Source organism: Lissotriton vulgaris, chromosome 1_1 (genome assembly GCF_964263255.1).
Source record: "Lissotriton vulgaris chromosome 1_1, aLisVul1.2, whole genome shotgun sequence".
Classification (NCBI taxonomy): domain Eukaryota; kingdom Metazoa; phylum Chordata; class Amphibia; order Caudata; family Salamandridae; genus Lissotriton; species Lissotriton vulgaris.
The window spans coordinates 1,788,926,000-1,788,949,099 of NC_141685.1; positions in this window are offsets into that span (position 1 = coordinate 1,788,926,000).

Here is a 23,100-nt window from a genome sequence, read left to right on the forward strand (position 1 = left end):
GACGTTTGGGCAAAATATCTAACACTTCTTTTTAACCAGGTTTTCTGAGATAACAAGATCCCACAGTCCTGGAGCGGTAACCTGTTCCATCCAATTTATAAGAGCGGCATCAGAACAGAATCCGGGAATTACAGGTTGATCGCCCTGATCGACGTAGAGGCCAAACTCCATGCTTCATGTATCCTGGAACATCTACAAGAGTGGACAGAGGAAAACAACTTCATCCCAAAATTCAAAACAGGCTTCAGACGGGGTATGGGCACCATTACAAACCTAACAGCCTTGACAATTCTTACGGAAAAAGCTGAAAGGAAAAAGGGAGTATTAGTGGCTTGCTACATTGACCTTAAAGCGGCATTCGATAGAGTGCCGCGGCACCGTTTGTGGAAGAACCTAGAAGCATGGGGATTGCCACAGCCACTAATAAATGCAATACAATCACTATACAGGTAAACATGGGCCACTGTTAAACTTGGGGACGGACAAAGATTCTCTTCAAAAATAAATATAACAAACAGACTAAAACTGGGCTGCGTCCTTTCACCGTGCTTATTTAATTTATACTTAGCAGACTTGAACAGTCACTTAGAACAAATAAATGGACACCCACCGAATTTGGCAAAGGAGCCGGTTCAATACTTACAGTATGCAGATGATATTGTCCTGGTAAGTCAAACTCCGATAGGGCTGCAAAGGACAATAAACAAACTTATAGACTACCTGGATGGTGGTAAGATTAGCAGGCCCAAGACAAGGAAACTATAAATGGTACGCAAAGAACTGTCAAATAGAGGAAACAAGAGTTTATAAATACTTGGGCATCAAAATGGCAAGAAATCTGTCAACGGTGGAGCAGAAAAAGGAGATCACAGCAAAAGCTCAATCCTTAATATTTTCCTACAAACAACTATCCAAGAAACTGGAAAGCCCTTCACACGGGCATCTTTTAAAAATCATGGCAGCCCAATTGCTACCAACCTTGTCCTACGGTCTGGAAACCTGGCATGGCCAAGAAAGTAACATCTTAAACAAATTACAAACCAAGTTTTATAAAACGGTATTCAATCTTTTTAAAGGTTCCTCGCCAGCACAAATTAGTTTGGAATTCGGATTACAGAACCAGGAATTCCAAAGGAAGGCAACCATGGTAAATCTATGCTGGAAACTCAGAGCAGCAGAGTTGGGAACTTTGAACAACTTATGTTGGTTGGAAATAAAACAACAAATGGAGCAAAGAACCCCAAATACGTGGGGGGACCAACTGCGGATAGCACTGGATGAATTAGAGATCAATGGGCTTTGGAACAGCAAGATGGAAAAGTCCACATTTAAAAAAGCTCGCAATAAAAAAGCAAAAGCATTATCCTTTGTGGAGGATAAAAGGGGATTACTAAGACGCCGCCACGCATGGGTCATAATAAATTCTTACACACGGCTAAGACCATAACCCTATCTAGCAGCTCATTTCCGATTGTCTTTAAAAAGGAGATTCATGGCATACAGATTTGGAGATCTTTGTTCATTAGACTTGGCGCCCACCTGGAAAAACAAGCATCAAACAAAGGCATGTCGTTTATGTGGCTATCAAATTGAAACTCTGAGCCACTTGCTGTGTGTCTGTGAAACTGTGAAATCAGAAAGAAGGAAGCTGCTGAGAACAGTTTTTAAGGATTTAAATATCCGCACCTGCAGACAGGCGGCGACAAGTTCATAACAGGTAAAGATAGCATCATCACAGGTGCCGCATCAAACATTTTAATATGCAGGGGGGTAAAATTTATGATAGCGGTAGAAAGCTTACTTATAAATGTGGGCTAAGACTGAAGGCTTGGTGCCACAAAAGAACAAAGTGGAATTTTAAGAACTGAAAAAGTTTTTTAAATGAAACGTGTTTTATATGCTTTATGGTTTGTGAAAACCAAATAAAGTTATTTTTGACTGACTGACTGACTAACTTGTTTGTTTGAACATAAAATCCCACCAGTGCCTTCTGCTCCCCACAGCAGGGCCCATTGTCAGCAATCTTGGAAGTGGCTTCTCACTCACTCTGTTGTGGAGCATGATCCCAGGTGTTTATTTAGGTGTTGGTCGGAGGTGTGTGTGCGACAAGGGCTGCTGGTAGATGTAGTCGGAGCTGGTGGTCCCCCCCCAGGCCAGATTTCCCACCATGCAGCATGCTTTCATTGCAGACAGTGGAAGTTAACACTCAGGATGTGAGGTTGTGGTGTCTCACCAGGGTCTTGTGCTCCCCACAGCAAAGCCCATGTTCAGCCATCATGTCAGTTTTTTTCTACTCCCTGTGAGATGTGCATGGTTTGGGGTAAAGCTTGTGGGACCAAGTGTGAGGGGGTCTGTTGGCTGTGACTGCAACTGCCATTGTGCACATTTCCAGCACACCCAACCTTCCTTCCCTTTGACTCAGCTTCCCTGTGAGGTAGTGTGACAGTGGTGGCAAAATGAATGACAGTGTTTGTTGGTGATTTATGCCAATGCCTTGCAGTATTTGTTATTAGGTTTGTATATTTTATGACATAGCTCCATATTACAATGAAATGGCAGGTATTGTCTTTGTGTAACTGGATTACACGTCACAGGGTACTTGCCTTTCTGTTGCTAAGGTTTTGATAACAGCACTTGGTTTCACTGTCCCCTTGACAGTGATATATGTGTATTGCCGCACAATATTGAGTATATTGGTTGCGTAATCACCAGGCTCTGGTATTCCTGTTAATCCATGGATGCTTTCCAGTGGTAGGATTGCCCGCACCTTCTCCTCCCAGCACCTTAAGAGTACTGGTTTGGCAGGAGGGCCACCACCAGTCTGCTTGCTCAAGGCATGCTCCCTGCCGATAAGCGTCTTGAGCCTCCTGCGCACATCATAGTACCTGCTATGAATATTGTCCTTTGTGCACAAATAAGGTGCTTGTGTGTTGACCTTGTCGACAATCCTCTCCCACATCTTTGTTTTCTGTGACATGGGGGTCTGTTGGACCAATGTGCCAAACAAATGTGGCACTACTCTGGGATTTCATCAATCATGATTTCCAACTCACTATCTGTGAACTTTGGATTCTTCTTGGGGGGGCATGGTGCTGGGTGGTTGTAGGGATTGGTGTGTGTGTGTGAGGGTGTAAGTGAGTGTGGTCGGTGAGAGTTTATCTGTGAATGCGTTTGGTTTTTTGAGGTGTGCAACTGGTGTAGATGTTGTGTGGTGTGTGAGTGTGGTGTGTCTTTGCAGTGTGATGGTCTTGTCTGCTGTCCTATGTCTGTAGTTTGCAATGGATTTCTGGCCTTTATGTAGGTAGAGTTGTGGGTGTGTCTTTGTTCCATTTTTCTTTTTTTAAAATTTATTGGCTATGTCATTGCTTGTTTGATCCTTTTTTCCTTTGGTTTTGTTGGGCATGATGATGACGTTCATTTTACTGGGACGGACACTGCCAGTGGCTCTTGAAGGGTAATCCGAGTCTGTCACACTGACATTCTACTGGGTTTCTATGTTGGGGTAAGCGTTAGTCGCACAGGAGTCTACTATTTGCTAGTCACTGTTTTCTGTACGCCTTGGTCTTGCGGATTGTGCTCCGTGCGAGTCAGTCTCATTTCACACGCATTGCATCATACTACGCAGGCCGTACAGCACGGGGCGTGTCATTCGGGTCCATTCCTGATGCGTGTCGGTCGGTACGATTTCAGGTCCGTTTCCGGTCAATTCACTGATTTCCGTACGGTTCGGTCATGCGGCTTGTGTTCCGTACGGGTGAGTTGTAATTCACAGCATTGCATCGTACTACGTGGCTTGTAAGGCGCCGGTACGTGTCGGTCGGTCTCCATTCCCGGTCTCTGTCGGTCGGTACGTTTTACAATCGGAATCGGCCCCTTAGGGTTGATTCATGTATAGACATTGATTAAAATGGTAATAGCAACCCTGGATTGCTGTATGTGGGTAGCATTATAGTATAGTATTAATCATGACATGCTCAAAATCAATAATTATTTTCTGAGGCAAATAATTATTGTTTTTAACTTTGATTTGGTTTAAAATTTCATGTTAGGTAGCTTGATGTTTATTTGGGAGTTGGGTATAGATAAATGATAATTAGCATTTTGGAAAAAACACATGTTTTGCGTATAACTGATAAAACTGTTTGGGACATTTTTTTTTTTTATAAATCTTTTTATTAACTTTGCTCAGTGACTCAAAAGATGTACGGCAGTGCCTAAATGGGATGTGCAGGGATAACAATACGTTTGCATAAAAAAACCTTCAGTACAGTACCATAAGACAACAATTATCATCAATCCTCTCCCACCCCCTCATGGCTCTGTATTTACGCCAGGGACCCCAGACCTTCTTCCATTTCTTAATGCTACCCCTCGCTTTGCAGACTGTCTCCTCCGCCCTCTGAATCCAATCCAAGTCTTGCTGCCACTGGTCCCATTGTGGTGGCGCCTTCGTCCCCCAGGCACTAGCAATATTCTGTTTGGCCACCCCAGCCACCAAGGCCAACCAGATTTCATTGTATCTTGACCAGTCCGTCGGTCCATTGACCATCAACAGGAGCCACCTAGGACCAGAGAGCCTACCACTGTTGCCATAGTCTGCGCCACCCTGGACCAAAACGGCACAATGTAGGGGCAGTCCCAAAGAATGTGGAAACAGGAACCCTCCTCTCAACACCCCCTCAGGCACAAGGAGGACAGACTCCTGCCCCAAGCAAACAGGTGGGTGCACGGGTAATACACTTGATGCAGGATTTTCAATTGAACCAGGCGGAACCTAATCAGTATTGTCACTTCGAGGGGGCTCTGCAGGGCGTCCTGCCAGTCGCTATCTTCCAAACCAATATCTTCCTCCCATCTCGCTCTCAAATACACCTGGGGGTCCGGCATATTATTATGAGTTTGCGGTAAATAGTCGCTGTGGATGTATGATGTTACAACGCGTACTTTTAGCACGCATACCATTACCATGGATTTTACAACGCAGGTCATGTTACAACGGATACCATTACAACGCAATACACTACAACGCAGATACTATTACAACGCATACCATTACAACGTAAGTATAGGTAAGTATATAATATTAATATATATTGTAAATAATTATTTATGTAATAATTAATTTAATTAATAATTATTAAATTATAAAATAATTATATTAATGAGATCAAATTAATTTTAATGTTATTATTTGTAAATATATTTTAAAAATACCCCTCTACCCCAAAACCCAAACCCAGCCCTAAAACCTAAAAATACCCTTGTACCCCAAAACCCAAACCCAGCCCTAAAACCTAAAAATACCCCTGTACCCCAAAACCCAAACCCAGCCCTAAAACCTAAAAATACCCCTGTAACCCAAAACCCAAACCCAGCCCTAAAACCTAAAAATACCCCTGTACCCCATAACCCAAACCCAGCCCTAAAACCTAAAAATACCCCTGTACCCCAAAACCCAAACCCAGCCCTAAAACCTAAAAATACCCCTGTACCCCATAACCCAAACCCAGCCCTAAAACCTAAAAATACCCCTGTACCCCAAAACCCAAACCCAGCCCTAAAACCTAAAATACCCCTGTACCCCATAACCCAAACCCAGCCCTAAAACCTAAAAATACCCCTGTACCCCATAACCCAAACCCAGCCCTAAAACCTAAAAATACCCCTGTACCCCAAAACCCAAACCCAGCCCTAAAACCTAAAAATACCCCTGTACCCCAAAACCCAAACCCAGCCCTAAAACCTAAAAATACCCCTGTACCCCATAACCCAAACCCAGCCCTAAAACCTAAAAATACCCCTGTACCCCAAAACCCAAACCCAGCCCTAAAACCTAAAAATACCCCTGAACCCCATAACCCAAACCCAAACCCAGCCCTAAAACCTAAAAATACCCCTGTACCCCATAACCCAAACCCAGCCCTAAAACCTAAAAATACCCCTGTACCCCAAAACCCAAACCCAGCCCTTAAACCTAAAAATACCCCTGTACCCCAAAACCCAAACCCAGCCCTTAAACATAAAAATACCCCTGTACCCCATAACCCAAAACCAGCCCTAAAACCTAAAAATACCCCTGTACCCCATAACCAAATACCACAAAAAATGTTAAACTTACCTATAATAATACTTACGATGTAATGGTATGCGTTGTAATAGTATGTGCGTTGTAGTGTATTGCGATGTAAAGGTCAGCGTTGTAAAATGACCAGCGTTGTAAATGTATGCGTGGTAATGGTATGCGTTGTAAAAAATCTGTGGTAACAGTTACATACCAGTCGCCGTGGGTTTCTCCAAGATAGGATCTAATAGGAGCCTGACTTCCATGGGCAAGTATTCCGGGATTGAAGTGTCCGCACGTATATTCGTGTGCAGGGCACGCATAATGCACAGATAATGATAATGCTGGGAGTCACGCATTTGATATTCGTTCTGGAGATAGTCAAAGGATCTAGGGAAATCCCCCTTCCATACATCTCCCAGATATTTAATCCTGGTAACGGTCCGCTGTCCAGTAGGACAGCTACTGGAGCTGTGCTGCGAGGAAATATGCCTCGAAGGATGGAGCTCCGAGTCCTCCCTGTGTTGTGGGGAGTTGAAGAGTTTTCAGGGCGACTCTGTGGCGGCCCGCTCCCCAAATGAGAGTTCCTAAGAGGGAATCAATGTCGCGAAAGAAGGACCTGGGTGGTATCACCGGCAGGTTTGTGAAATGGTAGAGGAGCCGGGGGAGCATCACCATTTTAGCGAGGGCTATCCGTCCAATCGGGGCCAGTGGTAGTTTATTCCAGAAGGCGACCGTCGGGCGCAGACTCTCGAGTACCGTGCGGTGATTACCGTCAAGGATGTCCGCCGGAGAATGATATAAGCGGACGCCAAGGTATCGGGGAGCTTCCGCGGACCATGAAAGACTATGCGGTGCGAGGTCGATGTCCCGGGGGGGCATGTCCGGGTGTAGGGGGTAAACCGCGGACTTGTCCCAGTTGACCTGGAGACCCGAGGCAGTCGCAAAGTCCGCCAATGTGGCCCCTATGGGGGTTAGGTCCATTTCAATGTCTCGGACATATATGAGGAGATCATCCGCGTACATGGATACACAATGGGTCCCGTCTGCAAGCGGTATTCCCCAGGCCACACCCTCCCAACGCAGTCGAACCGCCAGCGGCTCGACCGCTAGCGCGAATAAGAGGGGCGACAAGGGGCAGCCTTGTCGTGTGCCTCGTCGGACTGCAAACGCCGGTGAGATGCGTTTCCCAATACGAACTCGCGTAGTGAGGTCGGTGTATAGGAGGCGGGTATATGCCATGAGCGTCGGGCCGAGATTAAGGCGTCGCAGGACCTAAAACAGGTAGGGCCAGGTAAGGGTGTCGAACGCCTTCTCTAGGTCCATAATAAGGCAGGCAGCGCGGGGAAATCTGTCGCGTACCTGATCTTGAATATGGAAGACTCGGCGGAGGTTCTGGGAGGTATTCCTCCCGGGGACGAAGCCGCATTGGTCGGGGTGGACCAGCGGGCGTATGATCTGCGCATAACGATCAGCTAGGATCTTCCCCAGTATCTTACAGTCAGCCGACAGGAGAGTGATAGGCCGGTATGACCCCATGTGAAGCGGATCTCTGTGGGGCTTAAGAAAGGTGATAATCACGGATTCCCGCAGCGACTGGGGTAGTTTCCCCAGGTGTAGTGACGCCCCAAACATCCGTGACAGACGGGGAACCACCAGGGGAGAGAATGTTGCGTAGTATTCTAGTGGGAAGCCGTCCAGGCCCGGTGCTTTATTTCGGGACATGGCGCGTATCGCTCGGGTGATGTCAGAGGGAATTATCTTGGCGTCTAGTGTGCGCTTGTCGGAATCCGATATCGTGGGCAGCGTCAGAGGGTCTAAAAACTGATCCGCGGTGAACAGGGTACAGCATGCTGGGGCTTCGTACACTCGTGCATAGTGGCGGTGGAATGCTAGGAGAATCTCAGCTTGTGATTGCACCAGTACACCCTCCGGGTTGAGAATGTCCGTGATCGGTTTAATTTCGGTGTCCTGCTTCGCCATCCAGGCCAGAAGCACCCCGGTTTTGTCTCTGTCTTTGTGTACCCGAGAGGCGTATGCCCTGAAATTATACTTACGGAGGTCAGCACAGGCAGACTGATATTCCGTTTTGGCCTCCGCCGTGAGTACGGCGTGTTCCTCCGAGTCGTCAGGCCGTTTGGTGAGAGCAGCTAAAGCCTGTTCCGTCGTTAAGAGCGACCGTTCTAAGGTGCGGCGGACCCCCACTATCTGTTTGATGCATTCTCCCCTCGCCACCACTTTATACGCGTCCCACTCCACTAGTACCGATGACGCTGTGTTCTCGTTATGTATAAAGTAGTCGCGTATGCTGGTTTTGTGCGCGTCCGTGAAGACCGGGTCCGTTAGGCAGTCTCTGGGGAGGCGCCAGGTGGGGACCGGTGGATGCGGGGGGCGCCAGGTAAGCCGTATTATGTGGGCATCATGATCCGAGAGGATCCGTCCCAGGTAATCTGTAGATGTAACCTTAGGAAGGATCGGAGCAGAGCAGAGGAAACGGTCTAGGCGGACCCGAAGGTTGTGTGGTATCGAGTGGAAGGAGTAGATGCGTGCCAGTGGATGTAGGTGTCGCCATGCATCGGTGAGCGCCCAGTGTGTGGTCCATGCCCTGAAGAGGGCCGCCTGCCGGGGGGCTGGGGAGTGCGCGGGGGGGGATGTGAGCGGTCTAGCGCGGGGTCTAGTGTGCAATTAAAGTCGCCTCCCAGCACCCATGGGACTGTGGTGAACTGGGCCAGGACGCCCGTAAGGTGATCCCAAAACCGGTCCTGATCCGTATTGGGGGCGTATATGCTGCCAAGAAGTACCCCCTGCCCATCAAGAATTCCCTCCAGTAGCGCGTATCTGCCCTCTCTATCAACTACTCGCCGGAGCGCCCGGAAGGGAGTGCCAGGTCTCACCCAGATTAATGCGCCGCGTGCAAACGCTGAATATTGTGTGGCGCAGATGGTCCCTCGCCATTTGGCCTGTAGGCGAATGAGTTCAGTGGCGTTAATGTGCGTCTCTTGCAAGAACGTTATGTTGGCCGCCATGCGCCGTACGTAGGAGTATACAGAATAGCGCTTGCTGGGCGTGTGGAGGCCCCGTACATTTAGTGTAAGGATACTAACGTCAGAGTGGGGGACAGCCATTTCTAGGGTGATGTGGTTGGGGGAGGGGCACCCCTGCAGTTCCCGTGTGCCGCCCGTGAGTGCGTGTCGTGTATGTTCCTGCGCGCCAAGCTTCCTTAAACGTGGGGGGGGGACTGGGGGAGTTAACAACAACTAGAACTTTGGGTGGGCAACTGTCCCAATTCTGGGGATACGTCACTGGGGGTGGCATATCCAAACTAGTGTCCCACTAGGGGAGAAAACCAACAGAAAGTCGCGGGGGTGGCAGCGTGTGTCGCTGCTGGGCCTGTGTGCGGGTCGGGCTCTAGCAGGAGAAGTGTGTATCGCTCGCTGGAGCTCGCAGTTATCTGGTAGAGCAGTCTAGGCGTCTAGACGTCGCGTATTATAGCAGGCAATCATGAAAAGGATATGTCAGCTGACAGTCCAGGTGTTCACGAAGAAGTGGTAGGCTGGCCGGCCAGGGCAGCGTCCAGTGTGTGCGTCACCACAAGGGGGGAAGAGATTGGGCCAAATCCTGACATAGTCCCATCACTGTCCCGGTCTTTCTCTGGGGTGAACAGGTGCGGGTGACCTTCCAGGTCCGAAGCTGGGGGTGACTGATGTAGTCCGGTGGCCGCCCGTATAGCGTCTCGTCGTTCCTGCATGATTTGTGCAAGATCGGGCGAGCCCGCCTGGGAGGACGCTCGATTCTTGGAGTGGCTAGCTCGCGAGCGGCTTGCGCCCCGTCTCCTTGATCGTCCGGAGTCATTGTTGCGTTTCTTCTGGGGTCCTGGTTTAGGGATAATCGGGCAGTGAAATTCAGTCCAGTCCTGTGCGTCCGCTGCCGTGTCGAAGAAGAGAGCTTTCCCTTTGTGGATCACTTTAAGGCGGGCAGGGAACAGCAGGGAATATTGAAGATCATTCGCGCGGAGGCGCCTTTTGACTTCCAGAAACGTGGAACGTCGCTGTTGGACCTCTCGGGCATAATCTGGGAACACCATAACATGTTGGTCTTCAACCTGCAGGGGGCCCGCCGTCCGGGCCGCGCGGAGGACCGCATCCCGGTCTCGGAAGTGCAGGAACTTGGCTAGCATGGGTCGTGGTGGGAGACCAGGCTTGGGAGTCCGGGCTGGGACTCTATGAGCCCTTTCGATGGAGAAGTACGGCGATCGGTCGCAGTCTGGGGTAAACGATTTAGTCCAGGATTCCATATAGGCCAGGGGGTCAGAGTTTTCGATCCCCTCCGGCAGGCCCAGTACGCGAATGTTACATCGCCTCGAGCGTCCCTCCAAATCCACTGTGCGTTCTTCCAGGGTCGTCACGCGTCGCAGGATCTCCTGTATATCTGCTTCCTGTGATTTCACCGCTGGTAGCATTTCAGTCATGTTCCGTTCACCTTCCTTCACTCTGTCTGCCAGTTTTCGGTGTTCATCTCGAACCAGGCTGATGTCCGTTGTCAAGGTGCCCAATCTCTCTTCCATCGAGAGGCGGGACATTTCTATTGCCGCCAGCACTTGATCTAGCTTTGCTGACAGCGTAGGGTCGGTTTGCGATGCATTAGTCTGCGTCCATGCCCTCGTCTGCGGCATCTTCTCGACAGCTGTTTCCGGGACTGTTTGGGTGGCCCTCGGTTTCCCCATGGGTGCTGCTAGACGGGAGAGGGGGTTCCCCCTGTGGTCGTCGTGTATCTCGAGGGCGGTAGGCCAAACAGTAACCTCGGATGGGCGGTAGTTGAGTGCCAGTCAGGTCCTCCGGCCCCTGTCGGGTGTGGTGCGAGGCCTGTTCTACCTCGAGGGGCCTCTGCCAGGGGTGCCAGGGGCGGTGCGCAGTTGCTGGGGCTGGCGATTCCGGTCGCGTGGGGGTCCTCTCTTCTCTGCGTGGAGGGGCCCGCGTTGACTGGTAGGGCAGGGCCAGGAGGCATGGGCTGGTGCCGGCTGGAGTGTAGGTAGGGCGCTCCTGTCCCCAGAGCGGTCGTTTGTGGCGTCAGGTTCCTATGGGCGCCATGTCAGGGTCAGGCACCGTTGGTGGGAGTGATCGCGTTCCAGGCACCCTGGTCAGGTGGCGGTGTGTCCAATGGCTCCCTACAGTGGTGGACGTGAGATGGAGAACTTCGGGGCACCGGTAGGAGGTCCCCGGGGAAAGTATTCCGCGATGACCAGCTGTCCGATCTCGCGGAGCTCGATCAGACTCCTGGCAGTGAGCCGGCGTCAAGGCGCCGGGGTCCCGGGGTGGTCGCCGCCCTCTTGCGAGCCGGAGCTCCGGGGTGGAGGAGGGCGCCGTATGGCAGCGCAGTCTCTGTGGAGTGGCGGCCTGCGGGGCCGAGGCCGGGGCGTCACAGTCAAGACCCCCGGGAGAGGGGGAAGGGGGGAATGGGGAGATCTCCACTCACCGCTCCCAACAATGGTGCCGGGCGTCTGGGGCTGTCAGCTCCGCGAAAGTGTAGTGTCCGCTGGCTCCCTGTGATGCGTGGTGGCAGGGAAATCGAGTCCGGGAGCCGATCAGGCTTCTGGCATAAATGCAGCCTCGGTGGATCGGAGCCCCGGGGCGGCGGCCGCCATCTTGTGCGTCGGGGCTCCGGAGCTCAGAGAGACGCTGTGCACCGCGTATCTCGGTGGGTCGTCGCTGGCCTTCCCGCCGGCTCACTGCCGGCGTCTCTGGTAATGGCTTCTGGGGTCGTCTTCTAGCAAGCCGGATCTCGGCAAGTCACGGGTCCGCGGGGCTCAGTAGCGTCCGCCATTTCCTAGGGTAGGCGTCCCTCGGCCGTGGTGGCAAGCAGTTTGGCTCAAGCCGTTCTCCCACAGAAGCTGCCGGTCACTCAAGGGGTGCCCCGGTATGCAGGGGGATCCCGAGTGTGGAATCGGGTAAGCTGAGGCTCCTTGCGATCCAGGAACTGGGCAAGATGCTAGCCCGATCGCGGAGCCTCAGCAGGACACAGCTGCCATCGTGGCTTGCTAAGCCACGCCCCCACTGGGCAGCGTCTGATGCTAATCGTGCCAGATGCGTCTCCAGATTCTCCGTGAAGAACTCTGTCCTTTCCCTAGTGATGTACACCCCCAAATATTTAAATCCCTCAGTGACAATCGAGGCCGGACACCTCATGGGAACTTGCAGGGGAGGGCCTGATAATGGGTAAATCAGGGATTTGGCCCAGTTAATTGTGTAGCCGGAATAGCTACCAAAGAGCTCAAAGAGATGGAGCTCCTGCGCCATTGAATGGTAAGGTCTGGCCTTATAGAGTGCGATGTCATTGGCGTATAGGGATATACTCTCCTCCCACTCGTCAGTCAGAGCCAAGCCCCAAAACGACCTCTCTCTCAGATCCAGTGCACCAACGGCTCCAGGGCCAAGGCAAAGAGGAGCGGAGAGAGAGGACAACCCTGCCTGGTACCCCGCCTCAGGGAAAACATCTGAGACATTGCCCGGTAACCCTCACCCTTGCCATTAGTTGTTCGTACAGTAACCGCACCCAACTCCAGAAGACAGGCCCAAATCCCCACCGCTGCAGGACCATGAATAACTATGGCCATTCGATGTTGTCAAAGGCGATAGAGGCATCCAGCGCCATTAATGCCGTTTGGGTGTCACTGATGTCCTCCGTCATATATGAGACTCCATAGAGCCGACGTAAATTGTGCCTAGTACTCCTGTGGGGCATGAATCCTAACTGATCCACATGGATCAGGTCCGGCAGAACCAAGAGCAGTCTAGTCGCCAAGGCTTTAGCCAACACCTTGGCCTCCACATTAAGGAGTGATATTAGATTATAAGACGAGCATTGGTCCGCCGGTTTCCCGGCCTTGTGTGTAACCACAATCGTAGCCTCGCGCTGGTCCGGCGGGAGCCTCCCCGCTTCCCTCGCCTCAAGGAACATTCGTCTGAGGGGTTCAATCACAACACTGGCTTGGCTCTTGTATGTTTCAACTGGGAGCCCGTTGGGCCCCTGCGCCTTCCCCGCTTGGAGTGCATTGAGTGCCTCCCCCAGTTCCAGCGCCGTAAGGTCAGCGTCTAGGTTGTTGGTCTGCTCCTGGGACAGCGTTGGTAAAGCGAAGTCCCGTAGGAACTCTTCTCAGTCCGATTCCGATCTGGTGCATACCGGGGTGTAGACCCCTTTGTAATAGGACACAAAGGCCTGGGAAGACACCAAGGATCCAAACTCGACCCTCTCCTCCGTTACCCAGGATCGATCCCGGTCCCTGCGCTTGAGCCAGGCCAAGAGCTTCATACTCTTATCTCCGGCGTCGAACACCCGGTGTTGTGTGGCGATGGAATAGGCCCACGCCTCACCCTCCGTCAACACGCTGAGTTCCCTTTGCTTGAGAGCCAGCTCGTGACTATGCTCTACCGAGGGGGCCCCACCTGGCACTCGTTCGAGCGCCTCAATTTCCCACTCTAGCTGCGCAACTTGAAGCGTCTCTTCATTTTTCTGAGCACCAATTAGCGCCTGGGATTGTCCCCTCAAGACTGCTCTAAAAGCCTCCCACAGGATTATTTGGGAATCAACCGAACCCTGGTTCTCAGCGAAGTACAGTTGGGAGCCTTCACGTAGCTTATCCGCTATAGTATCGTCTTTGAGGCACCATGCATCAATCCTAGGAAAGGCCGCCCTGGTCATCACCACCCCTCTAAGAGTGACCCCAACTGGTGAATGATCCGAGATTCCCCAGGCCATAATGCAGGAGTCCACAAAGTCGCCCAGTTGGTCTCCCCGGGTCAAGAGATGGTCTATTCTGGAGAAGTACAGGAATTCTCTACCAGAGACTTTGCTTAAATCTAAATCCTATCTGGTTTTCAGGAAACAACTCAAGGCCTTCCTATTTTAACTCTCTTTGGCATTGATACATAATTTTTCCCTCTGGTTTTCCTCTAAATAAGCACTGAGATGCCCCTGGGTGGGTCATGCTCTATATAAGAGGCCAATAACATAGCATAACATAACATAACATATAACAAGGAATCGTTCCTTGCGGAATAGAAAGTGTAGGGCCTTTGTGAAGGATGATGTACGCGCCATATAATGCTGAGGCCCAATGCTGCGGTAAAACTGTGCAAGCCCGTTTCCCCCGTGTTTCCCTGCCTCTCCCCAGAGTGGTCAAGGTCCGCATCCATAACCGTGTTGGTGTCACCTCCCAGTATCAATGTGCCTCGGGGGAGGTCTGCCAAATGGGTCCCTAGTTTGACATAGGTCTGTGCGTGCAACCCTGGTGGGATGTAACAGGAACTGAACACTAACGTGCGCCCCTCCCATCTGACTGCCACAGCTACCATACAACCAGAGTCTTCCACCCACGTACCCGTGTCTACTATCGGAAGGGCTGTACGCACAAGGATCCACACCGCCCTAGAGTTAGACGTGAACCTGAATGAGCCACCATTTTATAGCTGAATCGATCCAGAGCCCTGCACGTATTGCCCCTAAGGTGAGTGTCTTGTAAGAGCACTACACTCAGAGCATGGAGTTTATAATACTGCAGGACTAATGTAACCTTCCACAACCAAATTCTGTTATATAACAATATGCCGAAATAATATTTACATGAGAGTCGGCAAGAGCCAAACATGAACTTTCACAACTGACCCTACCCCCCATCTCGTACCCCCACCTGCCTCCCTGCTAAGTGGGCCCCCAACCACCCAACTTTTAAACACGCAGCGTGCCTGTCGCCCCGTCGACCCCATACCAACAATAAGAGGAAAGATAAGCCTGCAGTTGCAGAAGAATGCATATGTAAATGACGGAGTGCACACACCAAGAATGGATCTCTCTGCCTGGACACGGCCCCACCCACTCCCACCCCTCCCTCAACACAACTAAACTGTGCCAGGCGCCCCATAGGAGTCCCAAACTTGCATTAGAGTCCGCCACCCCAGAGCCTCCCCTCCGATAACCTCCAAAAAGCAAGGAGCCAGGAGGCATGCCTCCCTCCCTCCCACCTCCCTCACCCACAATGCCCCAAGTCCTCTTTACCCCTACAGTCACTTGAGGGATGTCTGCTCGATCTGCTGGGGCTCTCATGGTTGACCGCCCCTGTTATGGGACCCCTGACTGGCACGTCCCAGGGTCGAGCGTCGCATACCATTCTGATGACCCAGGGTCCGCCATCCCTCCATCCAGCCGCTCGATTCAGCCGGTGAATCAAAGAAGTACACCTTCTCACCGTCCAGGATCTTGATGCGCGCCGGGTATAATATCATGTACTTTATGCCTTGATCCCTGAGGGCTCTCTTGACACCTTCAAACAACCTCCGCTGGCACTGTACGTTAAGTGTAGAATCCAGAAAAAAGCGAATCTCAGCGTTGTCCAGGTGCAGATCCCCAGACACCTTTGATGCATGCAAAATTGCATCCAGGTCCCTGTAGTTCAGGATGCGGGCTATAATGGTACGTGGCGGGACCCCTGGCTTGGGCCTCCCCCCCAACAGGCGGTGGGCTCTCTCCACTGAGAAAAAATTCAATAGGTGCTTCGGCTTTAGGTGGTTGAGAATGAGATCCTCCACAAACCAGTCCATGGACAGCCCCTCCATGCCCTCCGGAACCCCCACGATAAGGAAATTGTTTCGGCGCACCCGGCTCTCCTGATCCTCCAGGCGGGCAGCCATATCGGCCTGGTTTTTGGTAAGTTCGGCCACCTGCTCCTCCAACCTCTTCATCTTGGATTGCAAATCGCCAATGCTGCTTTCAGCCTCTGCAACCCTTTCAGACATTTTTCCCAGGTCAGCACGGAGTAGGTTGACTCCTTCCGTCACGGAGTCTAGCTGGGGCTCCATGGTGCCTCGCATATCCTTTATGGCGCCACGTATCTCCATGATGGCGAGCATGATGTCCTTAAGTGAAGGGTCGGGCCCACTGGCCGTCACCTTGCTTTGCTGGCTCCCTACTGGCGGTTCGTCCTCCCATCCCATGTTGACTGTGTATTTATCAATATAGTTGGTCTGGCCCTTTGCCTGTGTTCTGTTATGGCCCATAACTTCGAGTGACTCGACAGCAGACGTACCCCTTCCCTGCACCTCCTGGTCAGACCCAAGATCCTGTCCACTATGCATATCAGATCCTGCAATTTGATGCAAGTCTCACTAGGTGTGACCCCCTCCATGCCACTCACAGTAACTCCAGCCCACTCACCATCCGTCGAAGTACTACGTGGAGCCTATAGCAGGCGAAGAGCTGCTCTCCCGAGCCTGGCGCAGCCCTCACAGATCCAGGACCGGAGCAGGTCTGAGTTGTCGCGGGGAATACTGCCTCCGCTCACAGGGACCACACTGCCAGGCAACTGGGCCACGCATGCCGTCCTGCTGCTGATTGCTCGAGGACCAGTGCCCAAGATACCACTCCAGTCAGGCCAACCCCAGAGGGCCAGTTGCTCCTGGCACTAGGCTCTATTACACATGGGCTCTTAAGCCACCTTCTTGCCTCAGCCGCTGCCGCCTCGCCCACCGTCAGCCCGAGTCACTCCAATACAGCCTCCTCACCTCCTCAGGACAGTCAGCTCCTCTGCAGTGGCATTGGTCCACCTTGCGGTGGGGGCCCCTACACTCTTTCCTGCAGCCTGGGTCTGACTGCCGTGCCTTGGCCGCACCCTGCTCGCGAGCACCCATGTCCACGGAGCTCCGTCTACCAGGGCCGCACCAGCCGGCCACCCCGATCTTTTTCACCCACCGTGCAGGATTTCCACTAGTGCCCCCAGGCATTGCAGGGAGCCGCCGCACCGCTACTCACGAGAGCCCGGCGCAGCAATACCAGGAATGGCCCACGCGGTCACAGGCCTCTTGAAGCACGGCGGGCTTCACAGCGTCCACCCGCAGCTACAAGCTCACAGCATGCACATCAGGGGATCTCCGACCCACAAGATACAAACTGCCCTGGTTCTGGCCCTACAGGGGCCCGCAGTTCCACACGGCCCCCACCTCGTAGCAGCCTCACCAGGTCCACAGCCAGCGGCAGGCATCAGTGACAGGACTCGGCACCGGCGGCCGCCATTTTCCAGCAAACAGTCGCGCAGCCCGGGCCTCTGATCAGCCGCCCGAGAGAACAACTAAGCGGAGCAGCTACCAGTCTGAGAAGCTGTCTATCGCCTCTCCGCAGTGTCAGCAGACAGTGGATGCCCTTCAGATAAATGGATAATGTCAGATGGTGGGTGTTATTTGTGACTCTGCTACAGCAGCATGACTTTTGTGCGGCCATCTTCTTTGGCTGCAGACCACGCCCCCGTTCTGGACAAATTTTGAAGGTCACATCCATCATCCAAGTGTTGCATAGTTGTAATTTAAGGCAACTGTTTGCAGTAGCAAACATAATAATTTGTTTATCTTTGCATTTATTAGCAAATAATATAAATGGTTCCTTACTGTGTATTAAACTTAGCTCAGGGGGAATCTATACCTCTTGAAAGGTTTTAGGAGCAGGTGTAGTAGTTGTAGTGGCTTTCTTTTGTCTAGCTATTGTCCTTTTAAAGAATCAATAGATGGTAATTGACTAGATGCATGCTAGGGTACTGTTAGTAACTGCTCTTTCAGTATTTCTGTGGTAGGTCTATCTTTACTAGTGCTAGCTTCTTTTATTGTTTCAAGAGCACCTCTTATTTCAATCTCTGGTACATTTGGTGGGTGGGTATGTTCTTTAACAGATATGACAGTAGTTTCCTGTGTAATAGCTCTTCCATAGCACTTATTCGAATAATATTTGCTGCATTTCCAAAACACCTTTAAACACTTTTAAACCACTTTGTTTTTCTTGTGTATATACATAACTGTTAGAACTGGGGGTCTCTGGTTGTCAAAGGTAGGTACTTGTGACAAACAGGGACCCTCTCTTCTAGTCAGGGCAAAGGAATTACCCTCTTAAAACAACCCCTGCTCACCCTCTAGGCGGCGTGGCACGAGCAGTCATGGCTAGTTCGGAGGAGATGTAAGTTAAGCATTGGTGACCACATACAGTAACCCAGTGACAACACTACAAATGGACACCACACAAGGATTTATATCAAAAATAAGTACATTTTATATAGATTTATCACAATACCAATAAATGACAAAAAGAATCCACAGTACTATTAAATTTCAAGAGTTCTGCGCGAGTCGGTGGCCTTGTCTGGCTACGACGTGCTGAAAGCGCACAGAGTCTAACAAATCCAGCAGACAGCGGCGGTCCGGGCCCACTCAAATGTCGACAGACTCAAACACTGTACCTTTTCCTTGAGGCGGCCGGCTCGGATGTGTGAGCCGGTTCCAGTGTTCATTGCGGTGTAGAAAAAAGAAAGTGTTGCAGGTCACGGTGTCCCTTCCATCATGGTGCAGGCTACGGCTCATTGACTGCGTCGGTGAGCTCAGAGCTTGTGTTGTTCGGGGCGGACGTTGCTCATTGCGGTGCATTCAGCTTTACGGTGCGGTGTTCGAGCCGGAATTCGGGAGATGGCGTTGGTCAGTCTGGACAGCGGTGCGAGTCGGGAAGTGCATCGGAAAGTGTGCGAGGCGGTGCCCAATTCCGGTGCGCTCACAGGACTCAAAGTCAGCAGCAGTGACAGCGTCGGTCAGATCAGTTTGATCCGGTGTAGCGAGGTGTTGCACGTTGCGGTGTCCTTCCAGTCGTGGTACAGGCTACGACTCTTTGACGGCATCGAGACGGAGTCGGTGAGCGCAGAGCTTGCATTGTTCGAAGCGGACATTGCTCAGTGAGGTGCCAACAGGACACAGGGCCAGTTGTAAAAGTCGGTCACAGCTCCCTGCCTCTGTAGCCACTGGAATAGTAGCAATTCACAAAGGCAGGTGAAGTCCACTGGTCCTGGGACTTCGGTCAGGGAGCATGCTCTCTTTCAAGCCCTTGGAGATCTTTTTAGCACTAGTTGAAAAGCAAAGGTAAAATCCACAAAGTTTTTTCTCCTCTCTAGGCATCCAGGCAACCACTTCAGGCCAATCCCCCAAACAAAACTTCAGCTATGGAATAGTCTCTCCTCAGTTTCTTCAGGTTCCTTCTCCTCAGCAGAGGTTTCTTCTTGTCAGTTCCAGGAGTGATTTAATTTAATGGGCTCAGGGTCCCAATACTTATACCCCAAAATCCTTTGTTCTCTGAGGGGAGAAGGGCCTGTGCCCAGTTCAGGCCAGTTCTGAAGCACTCTGTTTACCAGACTTCTCCTTTCCTTTCACAGCACAGGGCAGGCACATCAAACGCCCCACAGGAGGTGGAGCCAACATTGTGGAAGGCAAGTACAGGCCAGGAGCACTTTGTTGACAGTCTTCCTTCTCTTCTTTCAGTGAGCAAGGCAGAGACATCAGACACACCGCAGGGGTTGGAGCCAGCATTGGAGAGGGAAAGCCCAGCCCTATTCAGGTACAAGGTGCAACTCCTCCCTCCTATCTTGGATGCAGATCTCCCTATTCACCACCGGGCAGCCCCAGCCTGTCTCCTGTAATTCTCCAGTCCTGTCACACACAAACCCAGACAAGGATACACAACCTAGCAGAGGTGGGCTCAAATGGTTAGGCAAGCAAATACCTATTTTATAAAAGTGGTATTTGCAAAAGCAGAATATTAAAATAAACCTTACTAAAAGATGTATTTTATTATTCTGAGTCCAGGCATTCTAAACTCGAATTTCTACCATATTCTCTGAATCTTTTAGGATAATAGAACGTAACAATTCTAAAAGCCCATTCTGGCCAGGAGGACAGGTAGCCTTGCAATAGTGAAAAACGAAAATGGCTGTAATTCACTATTAGGACATGCCACACACATCAGGGCTTGTCCTACCATATACTTACAATGCACCCAGCCCATGGGCCTACCATAGGGGTGATTAATATGAAGAAAAGGGAAGGTTTAGAGACTGGCAAGTGAGTGCACTTGCCCACTCAGCATGACAATTCCAGACTGCACACAGGCTCTGCAATGGCAGACCTTAGACACGTTTTACAAGGCCGCTTCTGTGGGTGGTACAACCAGTGCTGCAAGCCCACTAGCAGCATTTGGATCACAAACCCTGGGCACACTCAGCGCACGGTACTAGGGTCTGACAGTAAGCCAAACATCCAATCATAGAACCACTAATCACTACATCAATTTACAGTAGGGAGCACTTGCACTGTGGCACTAGGCAGTAGTGACACAGTGCCCAAAGCATCTAACACCAGAAAAACACATGAGGCAACAGCAGAAAATGGAAGGGAGACCAACGTCAATGGTGCCCGGTCTAACAATTACCCATATAACACGATAACATTTTCCCCTTTTGTGAAGTAATACATTGGGCTCCTTCAGTTATGGTGGTCTTTTTAGTTCTAAGGAAAATATTTAAAAACATTCATTGAAATAATACAGTACACTTTTTAGGTAAATACATGCACATTTTGTTACATATACTTACAATGTTGCTGTTGATGTCAGTGAAGATGGTCTTTATTATCTTGCAAACTTCTGTTTTCGTTTTCTTGAATATGTTTCTATTGGTAAGAAGAAATATAATGTTAAGATTTTTGTTCTATTAACCTGTAGGTGATGGGGACGTTGTGGATAAGTGAGTTTTTGGGTGGGGATTATAGGGAATTGTTGATTATAAAATTGAAATATACTTACTTAATTAGTAACTTTTTTGTTGATGCAGCAGAAGTAGCTTTTAGTGCTTTTTAGAAGGTATCTGTAGAGGAGATATAAGTTTAAGAGAGATATATTAATTAATTATATTTTGATATATTTTTAAGTGATGACTATAAGTAGTGTTCTATTCTAACTGGCGTTTGTATGTGTTATGTGTAATAATATTTTATGTAAACTATAATAGTGTGATTTGTAAAATGTTGATGTTTTTGCATCCTTATATGTTATAATAGGATGATATAATATTTATAATGTGTGTACTGATTGTTTATATTGTAAAAATACGTTTTGGGGTCAAGATACTTCATTTTAGTTATTTTTAAAATGTCGATATTTGTATAAAATTGATAAAATTGCTGTCTATATTTTAGTATTTGATATTGAGGACATTTTAATGTTTATTAAAGAAAGTTTGATAATTTATTTAACAATATTTGTGTATTCGATAATGTTGCGGTAATATTGTTCCGATATTCGTGTAATTTTTTTTTTTAAGTATTGGTAGTCGATAATAGTGTCATCGATAATTTTGCACCCATATTTTTGCATTTCAATATTGTGTTTGTCGATATTATGAGTGGCTCAGCGGGTGCCTATGTCCGACTGGGTTTCGTGGGTGGGTCTGTGAGTGTCTGAGTGGGTTTGTGAGCGGGTCCATGAGTATGTTAGTATGTCTTTCAGTGGGGGCATGTGCAGTTGAGGCATGTGAAAGTACCTTAAAATTAACCGTTACTTACCTCTTTGAAATGCCCACAAATCTGTTTCTAACAATGAACGCATAAATGTGACAATGCTGCCATGCTGGAGGATTATCTGCAATCGTAAGTGACCATTACATACTGCTGTAAAATATTAATTGTCATCATTCAATAAATCACAGTGTTTATTTTACCGTAATAAATTACCACATGGGTCATGCTTGTGGAAAAATTCACGAATTCCCTAAGATTCGGTTCATTTGCAGATGTACGCAGATTATTCTAGGAGTTCCTAATTATGTAAATACAAACCTTGGCTCTCTACTTTGAAACTAATTTCCCTTCATGTTCTCACACATTTAAAAATGTAATTCTTATGTATATCACGATCTGCTTTTTTCTTTCTTGTTTACATAATCAATAATGCACACTCTCATCAGGTCAGGTTTCTTTTGTATTAGAGGTAGCCACGAGACCTCAACAGATGTCAATGTTTTTAAAACCAAAGAAACAGTATTTTACAGAGATGCAATAAAGGAAAAAGGGAGTCAAAACAGTGTCAAACCTATTGTCCTACCCCTATCCCTTGGAAGGAAGTCAAGACATTCTCAATCAAGCATGCTAATTTTAGATTGCACATTTGATTTTTGGCGCTAAGTGACTGAAGTTCAATTTTTAGTGTATTGTGTCAACCCATATTAAATGAAGGCATACATGAGCTGAATGAAATGACTTGCACACTTGATCAGTCATAGTTCTGGGATATCATGAGATGGGAACTAGAAGAAAGATGCCATGCAAATAGTTCTCCATAGATGCTACGTGAAATGTCTGTGGGCACTTAGAGGTGTCACTCTGAGTAAACCAGGGGTGTTGGCAAATACAATATACTTTATATACAGCAATATTCGCTATCTAAAATAGGTTAGATATACACATGGGGACGTTACTGGTATGTCCTATGCACTGTAACAATGTATGAGGCTCTTGCTACAAAAGTTAGCAGAACTGCACCCATTGCACTTAATTAACATGGGAATGTTTTTTTTTTTACATAACAGAAAAAGAAAAAGAAAAACAGAAAAAGAGAAGTAATACATTCATGCAGTTATGGCAGACATGACATAATATCCGTAATAGTACAATGTATTTCCAGAGTGTCAGATAGTACTGCATAAATAGTTTGTCAATTCCATCAATCGCTCGTTTTTGGAAGAACAGAGCAGCATAGTGTGCATCTTCAGCTAACAGTTGCAGTCCACTTCCTGTCAGGATACGTAGTGCTCCCAATGCCACAGGCATCTATACTCCGTAAGTCGTTCATCATCAGACATGCAATGGATGTCAAAACCTCTTAGTATGCATTGAGCTAAAGAAGGACTAGATGTACTGTGCGACAGCCCAATCACTTTCGTATAAATGACAGTCATTTTACGAATCTCCTGAAACTGTAGCTTATAAAAGATATGCCCTTGGGGGGGACTATATCATCTTGATGTGTGTGGCAGTAACAATGCGTATTTGTGTACTGCCTCATTACGCAAAGTCGTATCCTGAATCCATTCTTTCCCAGTGACTCTATACCAGTGAATGGTGACTCTACTTTTAGCCAAAATTAGTTCCAATGCCTCAAATCGTCCATTGCTACATGGAAGCATATTAACGAAGCCCGGT